Below are 26,701 nucleotides of genomic sequence, written 5' to 3'. Positions count from 1 at the left end.
ATAATTGTTTTAATATTTTAAAGTGCAATATAAATCATCTCCTTTGCATGTATGATTCTAAAACTTATTTTTAACTACAAATTTAAAAATAATTCTTAAATAGATCTGTAGCAATACATCAATATTTTGTATTGTTATATTTTGTGAATGGGGCTTCCCAGGGGGCACAGTGGTAAAATATTTTCCTGCCGATGCAGGAGATGCAAGAAACATGGGTTCAATCTCTGATTTGGGAAGATCCTCTGGAGTGGGAAATGACAACTCTCTCCAGAATTCTTGCCTGGGAGATTGCATGGACAGAGGTGTCTGGTGGACCACAGTCCATGGGGCCACAAAGAGTCAGACACAAATGAGTGACTGAGCGTACAGCACATTTTGTGACTATTTTATAATTTAATTATGCAATTGATCTTGGAAGGAGAACAGTGAACGTCCTGAAAAGAGATTTTAGTTCCTTGCCCAGGATTAAATGTGGGTAACCTGGATGAAAACTAAGAGTCCTAGCCACTATACCACCAGGGGCTAGAGACTAGAGGCAAAGTGGTCCTGGTTGTTTACCCCGTGTGAAAGCAAGACTATCTCAAGGAGGCAAAAACTGTAAAGACAGTAAAAAGTTTATTATTAGGGACATGGCATAATGTATAGGAGAGCACATAGAAAAGCAGGTTGCTTATATAAGCCAGAAGCAAGGCAAAACTGCACACCCGAAGAGAGTGGTGACATCCTAAGTCAAAAGTGCAGTCAGTCAAAAACCAGGCAGTTACACACCTGGAGAGAAAGGATGTGAGCATCCTCCCTAAAGAGAACAGTACATCAGCACTCAGAAGCTAGGCAGAGATACACATCCTGAGAGGAGTCCTGGCATCCTGAGTGAGGAAGAGCATCCTGAGTGAGTAAGGTGGCAGTGTAAATCACTTATGTAGGACAGTCCTTCCGGGTGTTTGTTTACCTTTGGCTTATTATTGTCTTTCTTTCTTCACACCTTAGGTCCATGAATCCTCCCCAAGGTGCATGCGCAGCTTTTTTCTAAGATAGATCCCACCACAGAGGCCTATGGGCGCATGTCCAAACTTCTTATGGAGTAGAGCGACCCTACTTTTTGACCCCCGATCTTCCTGTTGGGGGTTGACAAGGAAGTCCTCCTTGATCTCTGAAGTGGACATCTTATTTCTTTGCTTTAGCAGAGTTCAGTTTTTGCCACTAGCTTTATCCTTGGAGTGTCTGGTTGAGAACAAAGCTTGAATTTTACTCCACTTGACATTACCAGGTGTCCAGTAAGGGGCTCATCAATCTCATACCTCATAACTCATACCTCACACCTCACAATCACCAGTTTTTGACATTTATGGTTTTTCCAAATTGTTTTATTATAAACATTTCAAAAATAAAAATGTATGTAAACATCTTCTTAAACACACATTTAAAATTGCTCAGAAGTTACATTTTAGGGTGGAATTGATGGTGGTAGGACCAGTGTACTTTTATCTTTAGTATAGTGTTATTTAATTAATTGATAATTAGCTTTGTTATTCAAAGCTGCTTTATCAAGTTCACCCATTGATTAAAGAAAATGTGAAAGTTTTAGTTTCCGTGAGTTTTCCGACAATGTGTATTATAAGATTTTACATTTTTTGCCAATTAAATGGTATATCATATTTGTTTTAATTTGCATTTTGTAATTTCGCTAATAAGTTTTATTGATTTATATCTTTACCTTTACTGTCTGGCCATATTTCCTTCATAAGAATTGTATATTCATTTACTTTGTCCATTTCAGTATCTGAATTTATTTTCTAGTTGATTAATAAAATATAGATATTAGAACATGTTTGTGGAAAAATCTTGATGATAGAATAAGATGCCAAAGATTCTTTTTTGTCAGTTAGAAGCCTGAATGTTTGGAACAAGCAATTTGAACTGTAATTTCTGTGTGTCACCTTGCAAATGCTATTGCCTTTGTGATTATATCCGAAGAATAATATGGCAGAATAAGTAAATGAATTATTAATGATTTAATTTATCAGTTTTTATTGATACAAGCTACTTTTCTAAAATTGCATATTTTATACATAATCAACTACTGTTCAAATGTGAATTTATTTTAATTTACTGTGCAACTATTTTTATGAGGTTGAATACATGCCATGCATAAGATATAAAAACATATATGATTCACTCCCTGTATATATACAGGGCTTCCCTGGATACTTTTTTTTTTCTTTTAGTATCTTGTAGGTATCTTCTTCCAGTATGTATCTCAGATTTTCATTCTGCTGATAGTACCTCTGTTTTAAAATTATTTAAAAGCTTTGGTAAGCAGGTTCCATTATTGAATATTTGTGTTTTTATCTTTAAATCCATCCAGTTATAAAGTTAAAAGTATGCTCCATATTTTCTTTTTTTTAAGCAATAATAAAGCTTTATTTTTGTTTAAACAAAACAACAATAAAGCAATGTTTATATTCATAATTACTATTTGTTCTTATTATAAAAAGGACTCTAAGCTGTTAATTTTTAAATCTTTTTTTACTAAATTTTTTTAAAATTTTATTTTATTTTTTAACTTTACAATATTGTATTGGTTTTGCCATATATCAAAATGAATCTGCCACAGGTATACATGTGTTCCCCATCCTGAACCCTCCTCACCCCTCCCTCCCCATACCATCCCTCTGGGTCGTCCCAGCGCACCAGCCCCAAGCATCCAGTATCGTGCATCGAACCTGGACTGGCGACTCATTTCATATATGATATTATACATATTTCAATGCCATTCTCCCAAATCATCCCACCCTCTCCCTCTCCCACAGAGTCCAAAAGACTGTTCTGTACATCAGTGTCTCTTTTGCTGTCTCGTATACAGGGTTATTGTTACCATCTTTCTAAATTCCATATATATGCGTTAGTATACTGTATTGGTATTTTTCTTTCTGGCTTACTGTATTTTCTTCTACACTGATCAATTTTAAAATCCACATGTATATCTTTTTCTATGCGAAAATTAATGTTTTCGACCCTATTATGTAAGAATCAATTTTATAGTTCCACAGGTATAGCAATTACTATAACAACAATAATTAAATTATTCATTAACTATTTCTTTCCATCACACATTTAACAGTGATCTATGGAACACTGTCTTCTCTGTAAGGCAATGTCATAGGCAATAGAGTTTAGAAAAATAAACATGGTCTGTGCTTCTTAGGAGTGTCATGGAGATGAGGGGACAGAGCTGTAATAGCCAGTTCCTTAGCCTAGACTTAGAGTAGAAATTAAGTTCAAGCTTTAGTTCAATAACTTTTCATTTGTTTGATTCCTTTTGTTTTTTGAAAGATGATAAATCATCTGGTTTATTGCAAATTGTTTGAGGTGAACTGGATGCTGAACTTGAACAGCACACTCACACTGGAGTTTTCACTGATTTTTAGCAGCTCTGAAGGTGCAGAGAGGAGCCTTATGAGGTTAAAATTGAATAATGCCCTTCTCCCTAAAATTATGTACCAGGTGAATGAGTGTTGCTGGGCTTAGTTAAGTTGCTTCAGTCGTCTGACTCTTTGTGAGCCCATGGACTGTGCCCCACCAGGCTTCTCTGTCCATGGGATTCTCTAGGCAAAAATAGTTGCCATGCCCTCCTCCAAGGATATTACCAAGGTAGGGATCCAGCCAGTCTCTTATGTGTCCTGAATTGGCAGGTGTTTTTTTTTTTTTTTTTAACCACTAGTGCCACCTGGGAAGCCCAGGTGAACAATACCCTATACCTAAAGAGAGCTCAGGGCTTCTTTCACAGCTCAGTCAGTAAATCATCTGCCTACAATGCAGGAGACCCCAGTTCAGTTCCTGGATCAAGAAGATGCCCTAGAGAAGGAAATGGCAACCCACTCCAGTATTCTTGGCTGGAGAATCCCATGGACAGAGAAGCCTGGTGGGCTACGGTCCATGGGGGTCGCAAGAGTCAGACACAACTTGGTAACTAAACCACCACCACCACCAAAGAGAGCTCCAAGACTCTTGGTACTCAGGGAAGGCAAAAAGAAATGGGAAGAGGGACCTAATAAAAGCATGTGAATATTTTTCCCCCTAGTGAAGAAAGAAACTTGAAGTAGGTCACCCACTTCCAGTTGTCTACCCTATAATTCCAAGTCTAATGCCACACTCTGATTCTAGGTCTAATGCCAAAACACTACATGGGGAGTGGGAGGAGGGAGTGGGGTTCAGGATGGGGAACACATGTATACCTGTGGCACATTCATGTTGATGTATGGCAAAACCAATACAATCTTGTATAGTAATTATCCTTCAATTAAAATAAATAAATTTATATTAAAAATTATAAAGCATAAATACATGTTGAAATACTTTATCTTTTATATCATCAAACAGTGCTTTATTTTTCTAGTTAAAATTTTGTTAAAATTAATTTGTTAGTTTTTAAAGAACACAATTCAGTGATTAATATGATAATAAAAATGTGTGTGAGGAAACAAGTAGTTTTGTTCCATACCAGGGAATAATACCAAACCTTCTTCCACATTTTTCCTAGTTTCCCTACTAACTGGCAAACAGTTCTATGTTGAGGCCTTCCTGGGACAGGACTTCCCTTATATTCTCTGCTTTCACTCCTGTCTGAAGAACCTACATAATAGTATGTGCATGTGAGCAGGTGTGCATGTGTGCTTAGTCATGTCCAGCTCTTTGTGACTCCATGGACTGTAGCCTGACAGACTCCTCTGTCCATGAAATTTTCCAGTCAAGAATACTGGAGCAGGATGCTATTTTCTCCTCCAAGGGATCTTCTCAACTCAGAGATCAAATCCAGGACTCTAATGTCTCTTGCATTGGCAGGTGGATTCTTTGCCACTGTGTGATCTGGGAAACCTCCTAGATAATGGTATTTGATGAAAATTTCTGGAGTTGTTTTGCAGATGTGAAAACCCCCACCAAATGGAAGAGGTTAATTACTTGATGACCATCAACAGGTAGCCCCAGGACTCCTGGAGCCTAAAGATTGAGAATGTTAAGTCCTGTGATCACTCTGTTCCCTCATCATCAGATCAGCCAATCAGAGGATCAAGATCTGAATACATAGCCTGTAACACCCCCTCCCTCACCTGTCTTGTAAAACTACTTTATGAAAACTCTTCAGGGAGCTTGGGGCTTTTTTGAGAGTGAGACACACATCTTTTTTCATGGTCCTGAAATAGACCTTTCTCTGCTCCAGACTCCAGTATTTCAGTTTGACCTCATTGTGCATTGTGCACATGAACTTGCATTAATATTTATAGATTCTTTTCCTCTAATTTTCTAGCTTTTTATGAGTCACCTAAATTAAAACTTGTTACTTTATTATGTTACTTTATTTTGGACATGAAATTAAAAGTTGTGCACTTTTATAAATCACCAGTGCCGTGATTCAGCTTGAAAACATACTAGCTTTTCTCTGTAAGGGTACTATTCTTTCCTCATGGTCAGCAGTGCATGAACTCTTGCTTGTTTGTCAATAACATCATGGTTTGGGCTCAACTCTCAAGGTTCACTTAGTTAAATCCCTCTTGCTACCAAAGTTGTAAGCTCTGAAAATGCCAGATCAAAGTTATCAGTGAAGTTTATGGCCAGAGAAGCAGAACAACTTACAGGATGAAATGATGACCTTGGTTCACAAGTATCAGCTCTAAATTAATGAGCTAACTTGCTAGAACTATCTATCAACTACTCAAGAAAAAGGCTTTTGTAAAGAAAACAGGTGCTCTTTTTTTCTTCCTTCAGGTTTATTGCAAAAAGAGGTCTGATGTTTCTAACCTGGAAAACATAAAGTAATTTCCAGATGGTAATAAGGATTTCAATAAAGTTCATAAAACCTCCATAATATGTAAAACTAGAATCAATGCATGCCTGAGAATAAATGATCCCCTTTTCATAAGCCAATTTTCATTATCCAGTTCTTCCACATTTAGTCTGTAAGAAAAAAATCACTTAAAATATTTAATGCCTAAGTTATTAGAGCAAAACTGAATTAATCTGACATTTATGGTGTAGTTGTCATAGCTTAATTTTCCTTCTTGGTTTTATTAAACTGATTGAATTGTGACTCCTGGGTTATTGAACTTTGATGTTTTCCCATCAATATATATAGGGCCATAAAAATGATGGTGAGAATTACAGAACAGCACTCAGCAATAATGGAAAATCTTAACATTTTCATAGAAAATTTTGATCCATATTGAATCATAGACACACTGTAATGTTTCTAAATTGATAAAGTAGATACATACACATCAAGTCTGCATACACTGAATATCAAACCTAACTCAAGAAGTAATATTACAGGTATACAAAACTGTGGAAAATTCTTCAAGAGATGGGAATACCACACCACCTGACCTGCCTCTTAAGAAACCTATATGAAAGTCAGGAGGCAATAGTTAGAACTGGGCATGGAACAACAGAGTGGTTCCAAATAGGAAAAGGAGTATGTCAAGGCTGTATACTGTCACCCTGCTTATTTAACTTCCTGCAGAGTACATCATGAGAAATGCTGGGCTGGAAGACGCACAAGCTGGAATCAAGATTGCCGGGAGAAATATCAATAACCTGAGATATGTAGATGACACCACCCTTATGGCAGAAAGTGAAGAGGAACTAAAAAACCTCTTGATGAAAGTAAAAGAGGAGAGTGAAAAAGTTGACTTAAAGCTCAACATTCAGAAATCTAAGATCATGTAATTTGGTCCCATCACTCCATGGGAAATAGATGGGGCAACAGTGGAAACAGTGTCAGACTTTATTTTTTTTTGGGGGGCTCCAAAATCACTGCAGATGGTGAGGGCAGCCATGAAATTAAAAGACGGTTACTTCTTGGAAGGAAAGTTATGACCAACTGAGACACTATATTAAAAAGCAGAGACATTACTTTGCCAACAAAGGTCCATCTAGTCAAAGCTGTGGTTTTTGCAGTAGTCATGTATGGATGTGAGAGTTGGACTATAAAGAAAGCTGAGTGCCAAAGAATTGATGCTTTTGAACTGCAGTGTTGGAGAAGACTCTTGAGAGTCTCTTGGACTGCAAGGAGACCCAACCAGTCCATCCTAAAGGAAATCAGTCCTGAATATACATTAGAAGGACTGATGCTGAAGCTGAAACTCCAATCCTTTGGCCACCTGATGAGAAGAACTGATTCATTTGAAAAGACTCTGGTGCTGGGAAAGATTGAAGGTGGGAAGAGAAGGGGACAACAAGGGATGAAATGTTTGGATGGCATCACCAACTCAGTGGACATGAGTTTGAGTAAACTCTGGGAGTTGGTGATGGACAGGGAGGCCTGGCGTGTTGCAGTCCATGGGGTTGCAAAGAGTCAGACATGACTGAGGGACTGAACTGAATTATGGAAAAAAGGATTTTTGTAGTGATGTCTATATGAACAAGACAACAAAATAACACCAAAACGTTGACAGTGGTAATTAATTTTTCCTTTTAAAAATATTTCAGGAGTTTTGCTTTCTAGGGCTTATAGTTATGTCCAAAACATATATACAGAGAGCTTTTTCTATTTTTATCAGTTTTGAATATCTTTGAACAAAAAAGAAAGAAAGAAAGAAAGAAAAATATGTCCGAAAGAAAGCTATGGTACATATACACAATGGAGTATTACTCAGCCATTAAAAAGAATACATTTGAATCAGTTCTAATGAGGTGGATGAAACTGGAGCCTATTATACAGAGTGAAGTAAGCCAGAAAGAAAAACACCAATACAGTATACTAATGCATATATATGGAATTTAGAAAGATGGTAACGATAACCCTGTATACGAGACAGCAAAATAGACACTGATGTATAGAACAGTCTTTTGGACTCGGTGGGAGAGGGAGAGGGTGAGATGATTTGGGAGAATGGCATTGAAATATGTATAATATCATATATGAAACGAGTCGCCAGTCCAGGTTCGATGCACGATACTGGATGCTTGGGGCTGGTACACTGGGACGACCCAGACGGATGATATGGGGAGGGAGGAGGGAGGAGGGTTCAGGATGCGGAACACGTGTATGCCTGTGGCGGATTCATTTTGATATATGGCAGAACCAATACAATATTGTAAAGTTTAAAAATACAATTAAAAAAAAAAAAAGAAAAGAAAAATATGTCCAAAATCTTATAACTGCAATCTTCGGAAGCAGAATTTTCTTTTTTTCTTCCTTAGAATGGAAACTCAGCTTTTTGAATGACAGACTATTACTTTATTTCCTAGATATTAGAATGAGTAAATAGTGCTATCTATACTATTAAGGTAATTTTTTATCATCAATGACACATATTTGTAAGATGGATGATCAGAGTTCATAAAGTTAATATTCAGTGTGTAACTACTTGAGGCTCAGACAGTGTGGGAAGAATAATCAATGACTTGCCTCATGAACCTCACACTCTCATTAAGTTAACTAGCCATGTTAGAATGCATACATAGTACATTGATTCAAGAATTTCACATTTATTGCAACTTGACTCAGAGTACCTATGGATCAATTAAAAAACAACAAAATTCTAATTTCAAAAATTTTACAAAAGATGGTGCTGTCTACACAGTCTTGATTAATTGTTGTAAGGCAACTGAGTTTATCTTTTATCTTTTTTTTAACCAATGTTTATTTAACAGCATAATTTATTTGCCTGTTTCAAGATTTACATAGCAGGACACTTCATTTGAGAGTCTGTATATCTTTGGGAAGTATACTGTGGATACAGGGAATAATCTGTCAAAAGTTATTTGATTGTTAAACTAAGTAACATTTATTTTTAATACTGATGTGATTGGTACTTCTAAATTTTAAGGGGTTTTTCTTTAAAAAATGAGTTAATTTAGATGAATTTATATAGCAGCAAGAATACACAGAGGATGAATTTTTAAACCACCAAGTTAAATTTACCCCTCACCAAAACACTTAATGGAAATCATAACCCAAACCTTCTTTATTCCACTGGTTTCATTGGCCTGGATAATGACTACATCATACTAAGGTACAAACCCAAATTTTGTTTTACTTCCAGAAAGTCTTTCCTCTCCTCACTATAAAAAAAAGAAATAAATAGAAAGGATATAGCAAAATATACTAAAAGATCTCCAATGCTTCCTTTTTAAGCCAAGTTTCTCTTGACAATACCCATCTTTACATAATACATATATATATATGCATTTTTGGTAGCAAATATGCTCATACTCACACATTCTTTTATAATTATATAGGTGTGTGTGTGTGTGTATATATATATATATATATAATCATCTCTATAATCATCTCTATATATATATATATACACATATATATATATATGTGTATATATATATAGAGAGAGAGATGATGATTTTTTGTTTACTTCTTGACCATGCCATGCAACATGTGAGATCTTAGTACTCTGACAAGAGATAGAACCATTGACCCCTGCATTGCAAGCATGGAGTCTTAAGAACTGGACTGCTGGGCTGTCCCTATGATTATATGTATATAATATACTATATTATATATATTATATAATACTATAAACTTATGGTACATAATAAAATAAATAAAATATATGCTGTATTCTAATATATACTTGTATATTGTACATCACATCATACATTTAATATACATTTTATTACACTATATTATATATATATATAACATTATACTAAATGGTATATCTATAATATGTACTATATATGTATTATAATGCATATAATATTTATAATATTCAATGTAATATAATACACATAATATACAAACTATCATAATACATATGAGATGAATATATGAGCTATAATGTATTATATTGCATATAATATAATATTATAATATAATATATACCATGTATTATAATTTGTTCTATATTATAATGTGTACTATATATCATTTATTTATATATATATATATATATATTCCTCTCATCTACACTTAAGAGTGGTGGAGTTCATGGTGGTGATAAATACTGGCATTAACTTTACCTCAGACACTTTGCTTCATATTTTACCTGTATTACATTGCTTATCTGCAAATAATTCTGAAAGTCAGGTATGATATTGTGCATCATGCAAGTGAAGAAGTAAATCTTACAAAACTCATGTAAAATGGACACAGTCAAAATGCTAACATGTAATATATCTTAAACCCAAATTTATATTCAAAGTCCATAATTTCCCCAAGTGAAAAATTTGTTAAATTTGGAAACAGTGACAGTGCCACGAGGTTTAAACTGGGATGAAATAAAGTGAAAAATTAGGTAAAATAATATGATTATTTATTAACCAAACATTTAAAATATTGTGATTCAATATAGTGAAAACTCAATTACCTGAACATAAAAAATGCAAAATTAATAGTGTGGATGACAATGACATAGGAATATAAGTTTAAGATCTCGATTTATTTCCAAGGCAAACCATTATATATCACAGTAATCTAAGTCTATGCTCCAAACCACTAATGCCAAGAAGGTGAAGTTAAACAACAGTTCTATGAAGACCTATAAGACCTTCTGGAACTAACACCAATCAAAGAAATCCTTTTTAATGATAGGAGATTGGTATTCAAAGTAGGAAGGCAAGAGATACCTGGAGTAACAGGCAAGTTTGGCCTTGGAGCACAAAATGAAGTGGGGCAAAGACTAACTGAGTTTTGCCAAGAGAACGCACTGGTCATAGCAAACACCCTCTTCCAACACAAGAGATGACTCTACACATGAACATCACCAGATTGTCAATACCAAAATCAGATTGATTATATTATTTGCATCTGAAGATGGAAAAGCTTCTTACAGTCAGTAAAAACAAGAGCTGGAGCTGACTGTAGCTCAGATCATGAACTCCTTCTTGCAAAATTCAGATTTACATTGAAGAGAGTAGGGAAAACCACTAGGCCATTCAGGTATGACCTAAATCAAATCCCTTATTATTATTCAGTGGCAGTGACAAATAGATTCAAGAGATTACATCTGATTGACAGAGTGCTTGAAGAACTATGGATAGAAATTCTTAAAATTGTACAGGAGGTTGTGATCAAAATCATCCCCAAGAAAAATAAATGCAAAAAAGAAAAATGGTTGTCTGAGGAGGACTTACATGTAGCTGAGAAAAGAAGAGATGCAAAAGGCAAGGGATAAAAGGAAAGATATACACATCTGAGTTCCAAAAAACAGCAAAGAGAGATAAGAAAGCCTTCCTAAGTGAAGAATGCAAAGAAATAAATGAAAACAACAGAATGGGAAAGAATAGAGATCCCTTCCAAAAAATAGAGATACAAAGGGAACATTTCATACAAAGAGGGGCACAATAAACATATGGACTTGATACAAGCAGAGGATATTAATAAGAGGTGGCAAGAATACACAAAATACAAAAAAAAAAAAACCTTAATGACTCAGGTAACCATGACCATGTGATCACTCATCTAGAACCAGATATTCTGGATTGTGAAGTCAGGTGGGCCTTAGGAAGCATCACTACAAGCAAAGCCAGTGGAAGTGGTGGAATTCCAGCTGAGCTATTTCAAATCCTAAAAGATGATCCTGTTAAAGTACTGTATGCAATATGCCAGTAAATTTGGAAAAGTCAGCAGTGGCCACAGAACAGGAAAAGTTCAGTTTTCATTCCAATCCCAAAGAAGGGCAATACTAAAGAATGTTCAACCTACAGCACAAAAGTATTCATTTAACATGCTAGGAAAGTAATGCTCAAATCTTTAAAGTTAGACTTCAATAGTGTGTGAACCATTAACTTCCAGATGTTCAAGCTGGTTTTAGAAAAGGCAATGGAACCAGAGATCAAATTGCCAACATCTGTTGGAACATTGAAAAAGCAAGAGAATTCCAGAAAAACATCTATTTCTGTTTCATTGACTACACTAAAGTCTTTATCTGTGTAGATCACAACCAACTGTGGAAAATTCTTAAAAAGATGGGAATACGAGACCACCTTACCTGTCTCCTGAGAAACCTGTATTCAGGTCAAGAAGCAACACTGAGAACCAAATATGGAACAATGGACTGGTTCCAAATTGGGAGAGGAGTAAGTTAAGGTGGAATATTGTCACCCTGCTGATTTAACTTATATTCAGAGCAGCAGTAGTAGTAGTAGTAGCTTAGTCGCTAAGTCATGTCAGACTCTTGAGACCCCATGAACAGTAGCCTGCCAGGCTCCTCTGTCCATGGGATTCTCCAGGCAAGAATACTGGAGTGGGCTGCCATTTTCTTCTCCAGGGGATCTTCCCAACCCAGGAATTGCAGCCTGGTCACCTGCACTACAGGCATATCCCTCACCAATTGCACTATGAGAAAGAAAGAAAGAAAAAGAAAGTGAAGTCACTTAGTTGTGTCTGACTCTTTGAGACTGCATGGACTGTGGCCTACCAGGCTCCTCCCTCTATGGAATTTTCCAGGCAAGAGTACTAGAGTGGGTTGCCATTTCATCATGTGAAATGCAGGGCTTGGATGAAGCACAAGCTGGAATCAAAATTGGAAGGAGAAATATCAGTGACCTCAGATATGCAGATGACACCACCCTTATGGCAGAAAGCAAAGAGAAACTAAAGAGCCTCCTAATGAACATGAAAGAGGAGAGTAAAAAAGCTGATTTAAAATTCAGCATTCAAAAATTGAAGATCATAACATCTGATCCTACCTCGTCATGGCAAATAGATGGGGAAACAATAGAAACAGTGACAGACTATTTTGTTGGGCTCCAAAATCACTGCAGGTGGTGACCATAGCCTTGAAATTAAAAGACACTTGCTCCTTGGAAGAAAAGCAATGACAAACCTAGGCAGCATGTTAAAAAGCAAAGATACTGACAAAGGTTCATATAGTCAAAACTATGGTTTTTCCAGTAGGCATGTATGGATGTGAGAGTTCAACCATAAAGAAGACTGAGCACCAAAAAACTGGTGCTTCTGAACGTGTTGCTTTTGTGGTGCTGAAGAAGATTCTCGAGAGTCCCTTGGACTGAAAGGAGATCAAATGAGTTAATCCTAAAGGAAATCAACCTTGAATGTTCATTGGAACGACTGATGCTAAAGCTGAAGCTCTAAAATTTTGGTCACTCAACATGAAGAGCCAACTCATTAGAAAAGACCTTGATGCTGGACAAGAATGAAGGCAGGAGGAGAAGGGGTAACAGAAGTCGAGGTGGTGGATGGCATAACAGACTCAATGGACATGAGTTTGAGCAGGCTCCAGGAGTTGGTGAGGGACAGGGAAGCCTGGCATGCTGCACTCCATGGGGTCACAAAGAGTTGAACATTATTGAGCATCTGAAAAACATAGTCCCAAAGCACTCCACATGATTGTTATAAACACATCTAACATGTTATTTGCATGCAGACCATAGAAAGATGTATTTCATCCCAGTCTATGTGTCATATTTCTAATTTTGGTCTTTTTTTTTGACTTAAGAATATTCTCTTTAACATTTCTTATAAAGCTGATCCTGGGGCAGCTGGCTGTGACTATTGGAGTCCATAACTGATGTTTGTCCTCTGATATATGATGCGTGGGTCATCTGAGACTGAGGCTTGTTTTGGAGTTAGTGAGGACTCACTGGTGGGCAGAGCTGAATCCAAAAACAGTTGGCTTGGGGTTGCAGGGGAGTGCCTCTGGTACTGAAACTGTTACTATCTCACTGGTGTGATAGTCTGGATCCTGTTCTCTCTAGCGAGAAGGGTTGATTCTCAGGTTTGTTGGGGCTTATGTGAGCCTATGGCTATAGTGGCCTTATTTTTAATATCCAGAAAAAGGACTAACACAAATATGCAATAACAGGTAAAAGGATAAAATAGTTGTGGTATATCTGCCCCACAGAATAAAAATACCAGTAAAAAAAAAAAAAAAAAAAACAGGAACACACTACAGATAACACAGACCAAGGTGGATAAACATTTTAGGTAACATGCAAACAATATCCATAGTGAGAATTTATAATTGATACACAACTTTAAATGTTGATTATTGTAGTTGAAAATTAAAGATATTACTTCAATGATTTCTCTCTTTTATCCAATAATAAAAACAATACATATATGTATATTATTTGTATTATATATATTTATTTATTATTGGATAGAAGAATTAAATCATTGAAGTAATATCTTAAATCCATAACGTGCTTTCTCTGTTGGCTCAGATGGTAAAGAAACTGTCTGCAATGTGGGAGACTTGGGTTTGATACCTAGGTTGGGAAGCTTCCATGGAGAAGGGAACAACTACCCACTCCAGTGTTCTTGCCTGGAGAATACCATGGACAGAGGAATCTGGTGGGCTACAGTCCATGTTTGGACATGACTCAGTGACTAACACTTTCACTTTCATATATATGTATATTTACATTCTCAAAACTACTAATTGAACATAAGGAAAAAGTTGCTACATAAAGTAGTATTCAGTGCACTGAAAATAAGTTAGTCTTAGTTTTTGACACAAAAAGAGTTGGAAAATATAATCTGATGGCTTATTAAACCATCTTCTTTGACATTGCTTAATACCTAATTATGTTTTATAATAATTCTACATTATAGTTGAAAATATCTAGAATTGTATCTGTCCTAAGCAATGAAGAAAACTGCATAATGCTTCCTAGAAGATTGATACTAGCACATAGTGAATATGTATGCCAACATTGTCTTTTGTCCAAGGCAAAAATGAAACACTGGAGCAGGAGTTAACTTATGTCACATTGTTCAGTCTCACAGATGCACAAACTTGACCCTTAAGAATGGCTAATCTAGGAATTCTCTGGTGGTGCAATGGTTAAGAATCTGCCTGCCAATGCAGGGGACACAGTTTCCTTCCCTGGTCTGGGAAGATCCCCATGCTGCAGAGGCACTAAGCCTGGGTGCTGCAATTTATGAGCCTGTGTGCGTTAGAGCCTGTTTTCCACACAAGAATAGCCATAGCAGTGAGAAACCCATGCACTGCAATGAAGAGTAACTCTGGCTGGCAGCAACTAGATAAAGTCTGTGCATGGCAATGAATACCCAGTATAGCCAATAAGTAAATATTAAAAAAAAAAATCTATGCCAGCACTTGAAACATAGGGATGCCAGTACTATTACACACACACACACACACACACATATTTTAAAACAAAATAGTAATTTATCAATTGTATAGAAGTAATACACATTTGTTAAAAATTTCCAAACCCTGTATAGCTGCATAAAACATAGAAACAAAAATATAATGTACTCTTATAACTCCAAATAATCATTTCAGATACTACATATTTATGAAAATAAATATTAATAATGCTTAAACATGCAATATCAAAGTTAAGTCAAAATGAAGACAAGACAAGACACTTGGTCTTGTCCGACTCTTTGCTACCTCAAGGGCTACACAGTCCATGGAATTCTCCAGGCCAGAATACTGGAGTGGATAGCCTTTCCCTTCTTCAGGGGATCTTCACAACCCAGGGATCAAACCCAGGTCTCCTGCATTGCAAGCGGATTCTTTACCGGTTGAGTCACAAGGGAAGCCCAAAATATTTACATATCATTTAATAAAACTGCAATCATAGTAATTTACATACAAATAACTTTTGAACTATTATAGCCAAAAAGTAAATTTTACTGAATTTGAAGAAATAGGTGAACTGAAATTGCATATTTCCTCATTGACAGTGAAGTGAAAGTCACTCAGTAGTGTCTGATTCTTTGAGACCCCCTGTACCATACAGTCTGTGGAATTCTCCAGGCCAGAATACTGCAGTGGGTAGCCATTTCCTTCACCAGGAGATCTTCCCAACCCAGGGATCGAACCCAGGTCTCCCACATTGCAGGTGGATTCTTTACCAGCTGAGCCATGAGGGAAGCCCAGTAATTTTCTCATTACAAAAGATAATATACCTTAAAACATTCTTTTAACATGTAAGGAAAAGAAAAAATGAAATAAATAAAATACTTTAAATATTGAGGTCATTTCTTTAACACTGTATTTCAGCCTAAAAGACTTTTAAAGATAAAAAAGTAAAAAAACAAGCAAACAGTACATTTATACTTTACCTCTTCCTTTATTTTATTATTTCCATTTCTGCAATCTTATAGTTGTATAGTATTCAAATGTTTGGGCTTAATTCAAAGCATTGATAGGTCCTTTGCTCATTTCAGTAGGGTAACTTTGTTTCTTTCATTTTTACTTTATTTCTGTGGTTGATTAGCTTTTACCATCATTTTATTTTCAGGAAGGCCAAATAGATTCTGTATTCTCTTTATTGCCTGTAGTATGTAGTATCAATTTTATTTTTGCAAATTATAGCTGGGTTAGGAAAAATGGAGGAAACTATGCCGAGTATGTATATACCAAGGATATTCTCTACAATTTAGTGAATACATGCAGCAAATGTCCTTGACTTTTTTGACATCTGACACTATGTCTAATTAATATACTTAGGAAACCTACTTAATATAATTTTGAACACATACTTTCTAGACAAATTACCACATTCATGCTTATACACCCATACAGAGCTCTTTAATTCAAGTAAAATAGGATGTCTAATGGAGAGTGTCTTAAGCAAAGAAACTTTGGGCAGAATGATATTTCTATATTTTTTCTCTATTAAACAGTATGTTTAAAAAAATTTCAATTACAGCTCAGAAACACTGAGACCATATCCAATTAAAATTTAATTCTACTACATAGTTAAAGTAAGGGTTATTTAAATAATATGTTATCTATTCATAAATAATGCATTCCTTACTAATTAGCAGCTTCTACATTACCTTCTCAACTTCTGTTTAACAAGCATCCTCAGATCTTTAGAACATTTGGAATTGTAGATTTGGTTAGTGGGGGATTACAGGTAGACAATTATTGAGATTTGTTTAAACAGATACTGAGTTTTCTTGAAATAATATTGTTTTGACAGAATAAAAATATTTATTCACATGCCAATTATAAGAATAGTATGCAAATTGCAATACATCTCTCACTTCTTTATTATTCCTGGAGGGTCAACTTTGCACTGGAACAATTTGTGAGATTCTGGCAGATCTATAAACTCTTTAACCAAAACAGGATGGTCAGAACTAAGGTAGATGATTGGCATAGAGAGGACTTGTCAGCTAACCTTGTTATTCTGAAACATTTAGCATTTTATTATTGGAATTGGGAAAAGAAACCAGAAAATGACGTTAACATTATACTTCTTTTTATTTTAGTGACACTAATGAGCCACTATACACATTAGGTGAATATGAGCTTCATCAAGTAACATTTTGGTAGCCCTTCTTGGGGTCAGTGATCCACTCACATGTTTGTGGCAGTAACCAGTCAAATCATATCCCTTGATAAATTATCAATGTGCTAAAGTCTAACTGGTACTTTCAGAGGAAATCCTGCTCCAGAGGCAATAATTATCCAATTGAAAAATTGAACTGATAATACTATACCAAAAAGTTGAGAGCTTACTCCAAGAAATGCCATAGAGAAAATGAATAAACTCATTATTTGTCTCTTATATCACACCTGAATGTGTGATAAAAAGAGTAAATTCCATAGGCATTTGCAAAGGGAAAAAAAAAATTTACAGGCAATGATCTGGAAAATATTCTGGTGAGAATGAGACTTAAGGATTCAGAGGGTTTGAATATGTGGAAGAGATGGAAACTACCCTCTAGATAATGAAAGGCACTAAATCCCTGTTTTAGCAAAGGCTAGTTCTGTAGTTGACATGTTAATTTGCATCTGTCTATGTGATTCTCAGTTAAAATATCTGTAAAATTAAGATATTATCTACCATAATTAGAGATTTGTTTAATGAAAGTTAAATCATCACAAATATAAAATGAATGCCTGTTTTATACTACTAGAAAAAATATTTTATAATCAATAACTAGAGGGGGATAAAACACTAAATCCATAGATTTGGATTCAAAGCTTACAGAGATATTTCTCTTGTCTTCTTTTCTGTTCAGCATTATATATGCATCATTGAATCAGACAAGGACAACCAACAAGTAGCATGCAAGTACAATAGGATATACATTTTAACAGATATGGTCTCCTTTTCATAATACTGTTTGTAAAACTAATGAAGGTGTTAACTTTTTTTTGATCCATCAGAATGGAGTAGTCTGTGAAAGTGATGAGTACTTACATTCACATATGTTAGTTAACTAATACAACAATGCTACTACTGTTTATTTATTGATATCTCTTGAATATTCAGCTGATAAGATTCAGTTTGTAAGCAGACACTGGATAATTATTGAATGCACCAAAGTTTGAATAACTAAAAGACTCTATCCATGAAATAAAGCTGAATTTCTCTAATTGTAAGTACTTCCACATCCCTTCATTCTTACTGGCTATTCAATTGAAGATTGTATGTTTCCATGTTACAATCATCTATTGATCCCAGAGTCATCATTTATTGCTTTATCAGTAATTCTTGGTTTGCTGTCACACTATTTAATGCAGAGAGTAACATGGTAATTACCAGAAACTGAAGGATGGGGCAATGGAAGGGATGTTGTTTAAGGTTACACACTTGCAATTAGTATATCAATATGTCTTGGAGATCTAATATACAGGATAATGAATATAAAAAATACTGTATTATAATCATCAATATTTCTAAAAGACTATATCTCAGTTATTTCCACTACACACACACACACACCATAATTATGTGATATGATAGAGGTGCTAACCATAGATACAAAGTATGTGTGTGTGTTAGTCACTCAATAGTGTTCTGACTTTGCGAACCATGGACTGTAGCTCATGAGGCTCCTCTGTCTATGGTATTCTCTAGGCAAGAATACTGGAAAGGGTTGCCATTCCATTCTCCAGGGGATCTTCCTGACCCAGAGTTGAACCCAGTTCTCTCCAACTGTGGGCAGATTGTTTACCATCTGAGTTACCTGGAAAGCCCATAGGTACAATGGAAATCACATTACAAATCAACACATTGTATGCTTCAGATTTGCACAATATTATATTTCAAATACATTACAATAATCATATAAAGCAATGGATTAATTCTTCTATAAATTAATCCTTTGTGAAAATTACTGTCATTTTGTCTATCCTTAAATCTTCCAAGGAATGTTACTATCATTAAAAGACTCTACCACAGTCTCCAGTAACAAATCCACTGTTGCTACTGTAAAAAGTTATTAATGTGAACTGAATGGATCGTATTATTCAGCATATCACTTCTTATTAAATTTAATTTTGTCTAAAATAAGGTTAACTTGCAGCTGATCTGTAGTATTTCCTCACTTATTTCTGAAATGCCTGAAACCATAGTACTGACTCTTGGCTAAGATTAGGATAAAATGACTTAGCTAGCAATTTATAATATGCTATTTAAAGTTTGAAAGTACCCTGGAGTATCGCTTTACCACCTTGTCTACATTATTTATTGAAAACATAGAGATAGATGGTTTTCATCTGTCTTAACAGGTTACAGAGCTTGGTTTTAGATACATGACCAGTAAGATATTCAAATGCCTCAGTAAACATGTGCTTTGCCTCTTCTCCAGTGTATACTCTGATTCCCAAAGCAAATGTACAATGTATCTTTGGAAACTGAAAAGATGTCCTGAGGAACTGTGCCTGAAGTCAAAACTCTTTGTTTTTCCCTTCACTTTGTTTCTCCTAATATTTCATATTTTTATCTTACTGAGGCTTTGGAAACTCAGTGCTTGAGTGTTTAATCGTGTCCAACTCTTTGCAACCCTATGGACTGTAGCCTGCCAGGCTTCTCTGTCATTGGCATTCTCCAGGCAAGAACACTGGAGTGGGTAGCCATTTCCTATTCCAGGGGATCTTCCCTTGACCCAGGAACTGAACCTGTGTCTGTTGAATCTCCTATATTGCAAGTGAATTCTTTGACACTGAGACACCAGAGAAGCCCATGAGTTCTTTAAATTTTATGGCCTGATTTAACTGTTATAAATTTCAAAAAAAATGTATATTTAACTTGTTTCACTTAAAGATATTTGGATACGTATTTCTGTTTTTAATATTTAGAAAGTTTTGCTTCTAATTAATCAAATGGCAATATATTTTAACTTGCTTAATCATTTAAACTGTGATTTTTTGCCTTTCTTTATATTGTACAATTTTATATTTTTACCATCCAAAAGTGAATAAATGTAAATAAAACTTGTATAACAAAAGAAAATGCAGACAAAGAAACTAATAACCTGAGTTATTAAACAGTTATCTAAACAGTTAGATCTAAACTCAATAACTGGATTATTTCTAATGTATTACTATGAAAAGTGCTTTAAATTACTAGTATTAGAACTATAACACTAATATTTTAAATAGACACTGTTTAGCCATTTAAGAGAGACTTCAAATTAATTTAAAAAATCTTATATTTCTGCAAGAAACAGTTAAAACCAGTAGAAATGATGAAACGTCAAGATCTCAAGGTCAGAAAGAAGGCAAGAAGAATATTCTAAAGACAGAAGTAGTTGAAAAATGAACCTGTTTGCAGTGAGAAGAAATGAGTTCAGCACTTGAAATGCTGTTGCAGGACTGCATATGTACAGTCAGTTCACAGTGGTAAAAGGTGACACACTGATGTTATAGGTGAAATTGGATAAGATATAAATATTTCTCCTTCAATATTTTTTGTGCATTACTTGGGTATACCTCAAAACCATTGATAAAATAGCAACTTGTTTTCTTCTTCTGTAAAAGTAGTTTAGGAAAGGAAAACATTACCATAAATTATTTTTATCTATCCCAAGATGGAATAAAAAAGTGTATGGATCATAAGTATTGACATAATAATGTCAACCACATTATAATGCCTTTATGACCCTGGGTGAAGACTAGAACTCATCAATATACATAGAAAGACCCAGATGACAGACATGACCATAAGGAAAGAAGGCTTTACATGGAAATTCAAAGAATCATTTGTCATTTAACATGTATTTGGCAAGTTTAAACATTTGAATTTTTTTTGTTTGATTTTTGTTTTTTGCTTCTTTGTGTTTTGTTGATATGAGAATGATTGGAATTTTCAGAGAGCAGAATTGAAGAATATTTAATGCAACTATTACATAAATGTTTTAATTTCCTCTACATATTTTTCTATATAGTGAACAACAGAATACATAAAAACTTACATGCAACTGGAGAACAATAGAAAATTCACTTAAAATGTTAGCTCTCTGTGATTCTTAGCAATTTATGTGTCAAATAGAAATAAATCTTGTCATTTATCAACTCAATCACTTCCTACATACTGTATTTATTAAGAATCCATTCTCACTTTTCTACTGAGCATGGGCCAACCACTCTATCTAAAGAGAAATTCCTTCAATTTCTATGGACTTCCAGTTTAAAACAGAGGAGTAGAAGGATGTGTGCTCATTTCCTGCAAGAGCAGCAAAATCAAAGCTAGCTGCTGAATAACCATTGACAGGAGGATGCTGGAATCTGCGAAAAAAGATACCTCATGTCCAAAGACAAATAAGATAGTGCAATGAAATGGTAGTTGGGGTGCAATCACAATAAAATCAAATCCAATAACTGCCAGGTGAGTGACCCAGAAACTGGAGAACAATAATACCAAAGAAGTTCTCCCACTGCTGTGAAAGTTCTGAGCCCCACATCAGGGCATTCAGATTGGGGATCTGACAAAGGGACTGTAAATAAGCAAGAACAACCACACAACAACAACAACAACAACAAACACATTACAGAAAATTAATCAAGATGAAAAAGCAGATAATTATGTCTCAAAAGAAGGGATAATGTAAAATCCCAGAAAAACAGCTAAATGAAGTAGAGGTAGGCAAACATTCTGAAAAAGAACTCAGAATAATGATAGTGAAGATGATTCAGGATCTCAGGAAAACAATGGAAAAGATGCAAAGAATGTTTACCAAAGACCTAGAAGAACTAAAGAACAAACAAACAGAGATGAACAACACACTAGCAGGAATCAATAGCAGAATAACTGAGACTGAATAGTGGATAAGTGACCTAGAGGACAAATTGATGGAAATCACTGCCATAGAACAAAGTATAGAAAAATCATGACAACATAAGAGAACTCTGGAAGAACATTAAATGCACCATCAATTGCATTATAGGGGACCCAGAAGGAAATGAGAGAGAGAAAGGACCTGAGAAAATATTTGAAGAGATAATAGCTGAAAACTTCCCTAATTTGGGAAAGGAAATAATCAACCAAGTCCACAAAACTCAGAGAGTCCCAGGCAAGATAAACCCAAGGAGGAACACACCAAGACACAAAGTAATCAAACTTACAAAAATCAAATAAAAGATAAAATATTAAAAGCAACAAGGGGAAAATGGCAAATAACCTACAAGGGAATCTTCATCCGGTTATCAGCTTATTTCTCAACAGAAGCTCTACAAACCAGAAGGGAGTGGCACTATATATTTAAAGTGATGAAAAGGAAGAACCTACAACCAAGACTACTCTACCCAACAAGACTGTCATTCAGATTTGACGGAGAAATCAAAAGCTTTCCAAACAAGCAAAAGTCAAGAGAATTCAGCACCATCAAACCAGCTTTAAACAAATGCTAAAGGAACTTTCCTAAGCAGGAAACACAAGAGAAGGGAAGGAAAAGACCAAAATAAATAAACCCAAAACAATTAAGAAAATTTTAATAAGATCATATATAATGAAAATGGATTAAATGCACCAACAAAATGACATAGACTGGCTAGGAAGATGAAAACATAAGCATGTATGCACTTTCACTTACCACACCACTTGACCCCCCCCCAATTAAATGTAATTATGTTATATTGTTAGGTTAATCATATTCCCATTATGGCTTGCAATTATAATTATCTTTTATTTTTTTGTCTGGCTGTTGATTGTGAAAACTGATAAACACCTTTTACTACTGTGATTATGTATTATTCACTTAATACCATTGTATCATGATTAGTCAATAGAAAAACAATTGAATTCCAAAGCTCCAGATATACTTCTAATAAGCAAACATGTTTAAAATCAACTTGACTATATGATGATCTTTTACTGCTATCTGGTTTATTTCCCTTCTTCTATCTCATATTCAGTACTCCCAATTAATTTAATTCATGTTTTCTAATTACTCCATCTCGGTTTTATGATATTCCTTTTCAAGTCTTTATTAAGAATAGTAGAAAAGCTTTTGCACACACACACACACACACATACATATATGAATATCATGTATAATACATATATATATTTTAGAAAACTTATGACTTTTTGCCTAACTATTAAATTTATGACATTTGCATTCCTATTGTTTCACTTAATATGAGTAGAATGTTAGATTTGAATTATTGAAAATAGATATGCAAAAAGCAACAAAGTTTTACTGTATAGTGCAAGGAATTATAGTCAACATCTTTCAATAACCTATAATGGAAAACAATCTGAAAAATAATATGTGTGCATGTGTATAAATGGGTCACCTTGCTGTGCACCTGAAACATTGTAATTCAATTGTACTTCAATAAAATATGTATTAAAAATCTATTCTCTATGCAAGAAGTTAATGAGAAAAGCATAGCTTTTGTCTCTGAAAAACTCACTGGTTCATTTATTATAGAAACTTCAAACAACTAAATTTGGTAAAGCAATTATCCTTCAATTAAAAAATAAATAAATTATTTAACTCATGTTTGAGAAACTTGGTAATTTCCTTTAGAAATACTACACTTCCAAAATAAAAACTAAACTTCTGATAATCACTGCTGGTGTAGGCATTTTCCAGACCCAAAATAAAATTGACAAATATATATGTGTATGTATATATGTGTGTGTGCATGTGTAGACATACACATATACATAGAAAAGAATAGCATTAAGATTATGTCCTGCTTAAATTAAGGTTCCTTTGAATTCAATTATCTTTAGTTTCACTAACTTTGTTAGTTAAACTCTAATGAGTAATAGAATTAATAAGCTTTTTTATTTAATTTCCAGAAAAAATATAAGTGTTTTTGTAGGTATGTTATAAATATAATACAAACATTGATGTAGATTACTTCCCCATCAGGAAAAAGTGATCAAATGAAGCTCTGTAGAGGAGATGATATCAACAAAGCTTTAAATTATAATGGAAATGTAGGATATTCTCAAGTAAGAGAAGATTCTGCATGACTAACATCTTTCTATTATTTTCTTTCCCCAATAAAATCTTTATAACACTACATGATTTTCTACAAGGTAAGCTTGCCTGATTTCTTAAGCTTTTCATCATACAAAGCATTTCTGAACTGCTTTAGAATTTTGACTTTTGTAGTTGGAACACATCCTCTTTCCTCTGGAAACTAGAATGAGTATATTCCAGATAAAGCAAAATATGTATAAATAATATACGAAATGTAGGGATAAATTCACGTGAAAATTCACAAAAGCAATATAGTTACACCACTACTTTGGGCTCCATATATTTTGACTAAGATATTCCCCATTCGTTTATATTTAAAAGAAGTCCGTGATGTTTCTCTCAACTCCAGCATTATATAACCTTTAGACTCTGTGCTCTTTGCACTCCAAAAATAACTCTTTCATCATCTTTCTGTTTCACTCTGCTGGAAGTTTGATGTCACCAGATAGACATTTTGATTTTTCTATATTCTATAACAAATAACCACATTTCTTAATTTTTTAATATAATTTAATTTTATTTTTGAAAACAAGTCAACAAAGTGAGTTTGCTTCTTTAATTTGTTATGACAACATGAAGAGAGAAATGGATTGTGAATGTATATTTATTTAGAAAACAAAGATTCATGTAATGAAAAATGTCAAATTTGAAAATAATGTCAAAATATTTTCAAACAATCTGATTCATATTTATTTTGAAAACGTTATATTGTTCGTGTTTAGGATCAAACAACACATCTGTGAAGACACACTATTAAACAAATATCCATGTGCAATATTTTAATATGCAAAATGAGCCTACAAAGTTCAATGTCTTTGCATTTAAACCATATTTAAGAGTTTTTAAAAGTGATAGTTTTTACTTTTTCTGGTCATTTGTTAAGACTGGCAGATGGCATAACTGAACTGTTAAAAGTCATCTTTCCATCTGCTCAGTCATTCATGATATCCTTACTATTTATAATGAATACTTATATTCATTGACTATAGTATTGTGGTGAAGCAACACCATCAATACCATATGCTTCACATCACTTGATGTAATTACATGGTAATAACCACAGACCTTTCCATCATTTCAGAATATGATTTCAAATGGTATGACTAAATATGATTATTATTACACTTGAAGCCTCACTTTGGGAAAGTATGTTTATCATATAGTCAATAAATATTTTTTTAAGTTTAATGGTGTACTGGTCCCAGAGTAGACTTTTGATTTAATTTTACAAAAAATAACAATTAAAATAAGTGTGAACACATATTGTTTATATTTTGAGAAGATATACATTTTATATACAATAAACATATATGTGAATATACTATCTGAATATCATATATACACAAATGTATACCCACAAGGAATATAATGATTTATCTATTTAAAAACATGCTTGTACAAATATACTGCATTTGTCATTGCAGTTATTAACTTGAATTGACATATGTAGAAATAGTAAATTTCAGAGCAAAATAGAAATTTAAAAGTCTATGCACACATTGATTATTTTAACCTATAATTTATCAGAAATAATTTTTGAAAAGCACAATTTTTCTATTTGCAAAGAATTTTCATCACTTCTATTCACAGTATCTTACCAATGAGCTATTACTTATCTCATTTTGTGTGTGTGTGTGAAGATTACACTCTTATGCTTTTACTACTCATTCTCCCATAAAAATTTAAAAGGTCATCTAATTTTTTTCAAAATATATTTTCTTATTGATAATCTTCATAAAAAAGCTCAAAAGCAGGAAGATAGCACCCACTGCTTCACTATCCTAAGGAAACATGTCAAAATGCAGCCATCCTATAAAAAAAGACAACCAGAAATTAAGTATTCAGAATCAAACGCAAAATAAAATTTTCTAAGACCTAGAAATGAAACAACAGTGTAAGTTAGTGAATATGGCTTAAGCAGTGAATTGAAAGTTTGACAACTTTCATGAAATTTTTAAAGCAAAAATTCTCATTTTTGAAGAAAAAGCTAATGCAGGCTCACTGCCACTGAAAAATAAACAAACAAACAAACAAAAAAACCTTGCTAAGTCCTGAATGTAACTAAAGCTTATTGGAAAATACAGACCGACAGATACTGAGCCAACCACTCAAGGTTTCCTTCACTGAAGTTTATATTGAGAAAAAATAGTAATAAAATAAAATAAAAAATAAGAAAAATAAACCAGGGAGAAATCTTCCCCTTAGAATGAGTTCACAGACTGTAATTGCAAAATACATGAAAAACTCTGACACTGAAAAAAATGACCAAAATTCATATTTGGAATAGAGTTTATTTTGTACAAAAATGTTTAAAAAGCTTGAGAGTGAAAAAATATCATTCAAATTAGACATGCACAAGAAGTATAGAAACAAATAGCTAAATTTATAGTGGGCAAAGAGCTGACACATCACAATAGAAGATATCAAATAACCAAAATTAATACAAAAAGTTGTTCATCATCATTAGTTACCAAGAAATGCAAATTCAAGCCACAATGAGGCACCACTTTAAATGCAGTGAAAGTGAAAGTTGCTCAGTCATGTTCAACTCTTTGCAATCCAATG

The sequence above is a fragment of the Bos mutus genome, chromosome 11 (genome assembly GCF_027580195.1).
Source record: "Bos mutus isolate GX-2022 chromosome 11, NWIPB_WYAK_1.1, whole genome shotgun sequence".
Taxonomy (NCBI): domain Eukaryota; kingdom Metazoa; phylum Chordata; class Mammalia; order Artiodactyla; family Bovidae; genus Bos; species Bos mutus.
Note: the sequence above shows the minus strand (reverse complement) of the source record.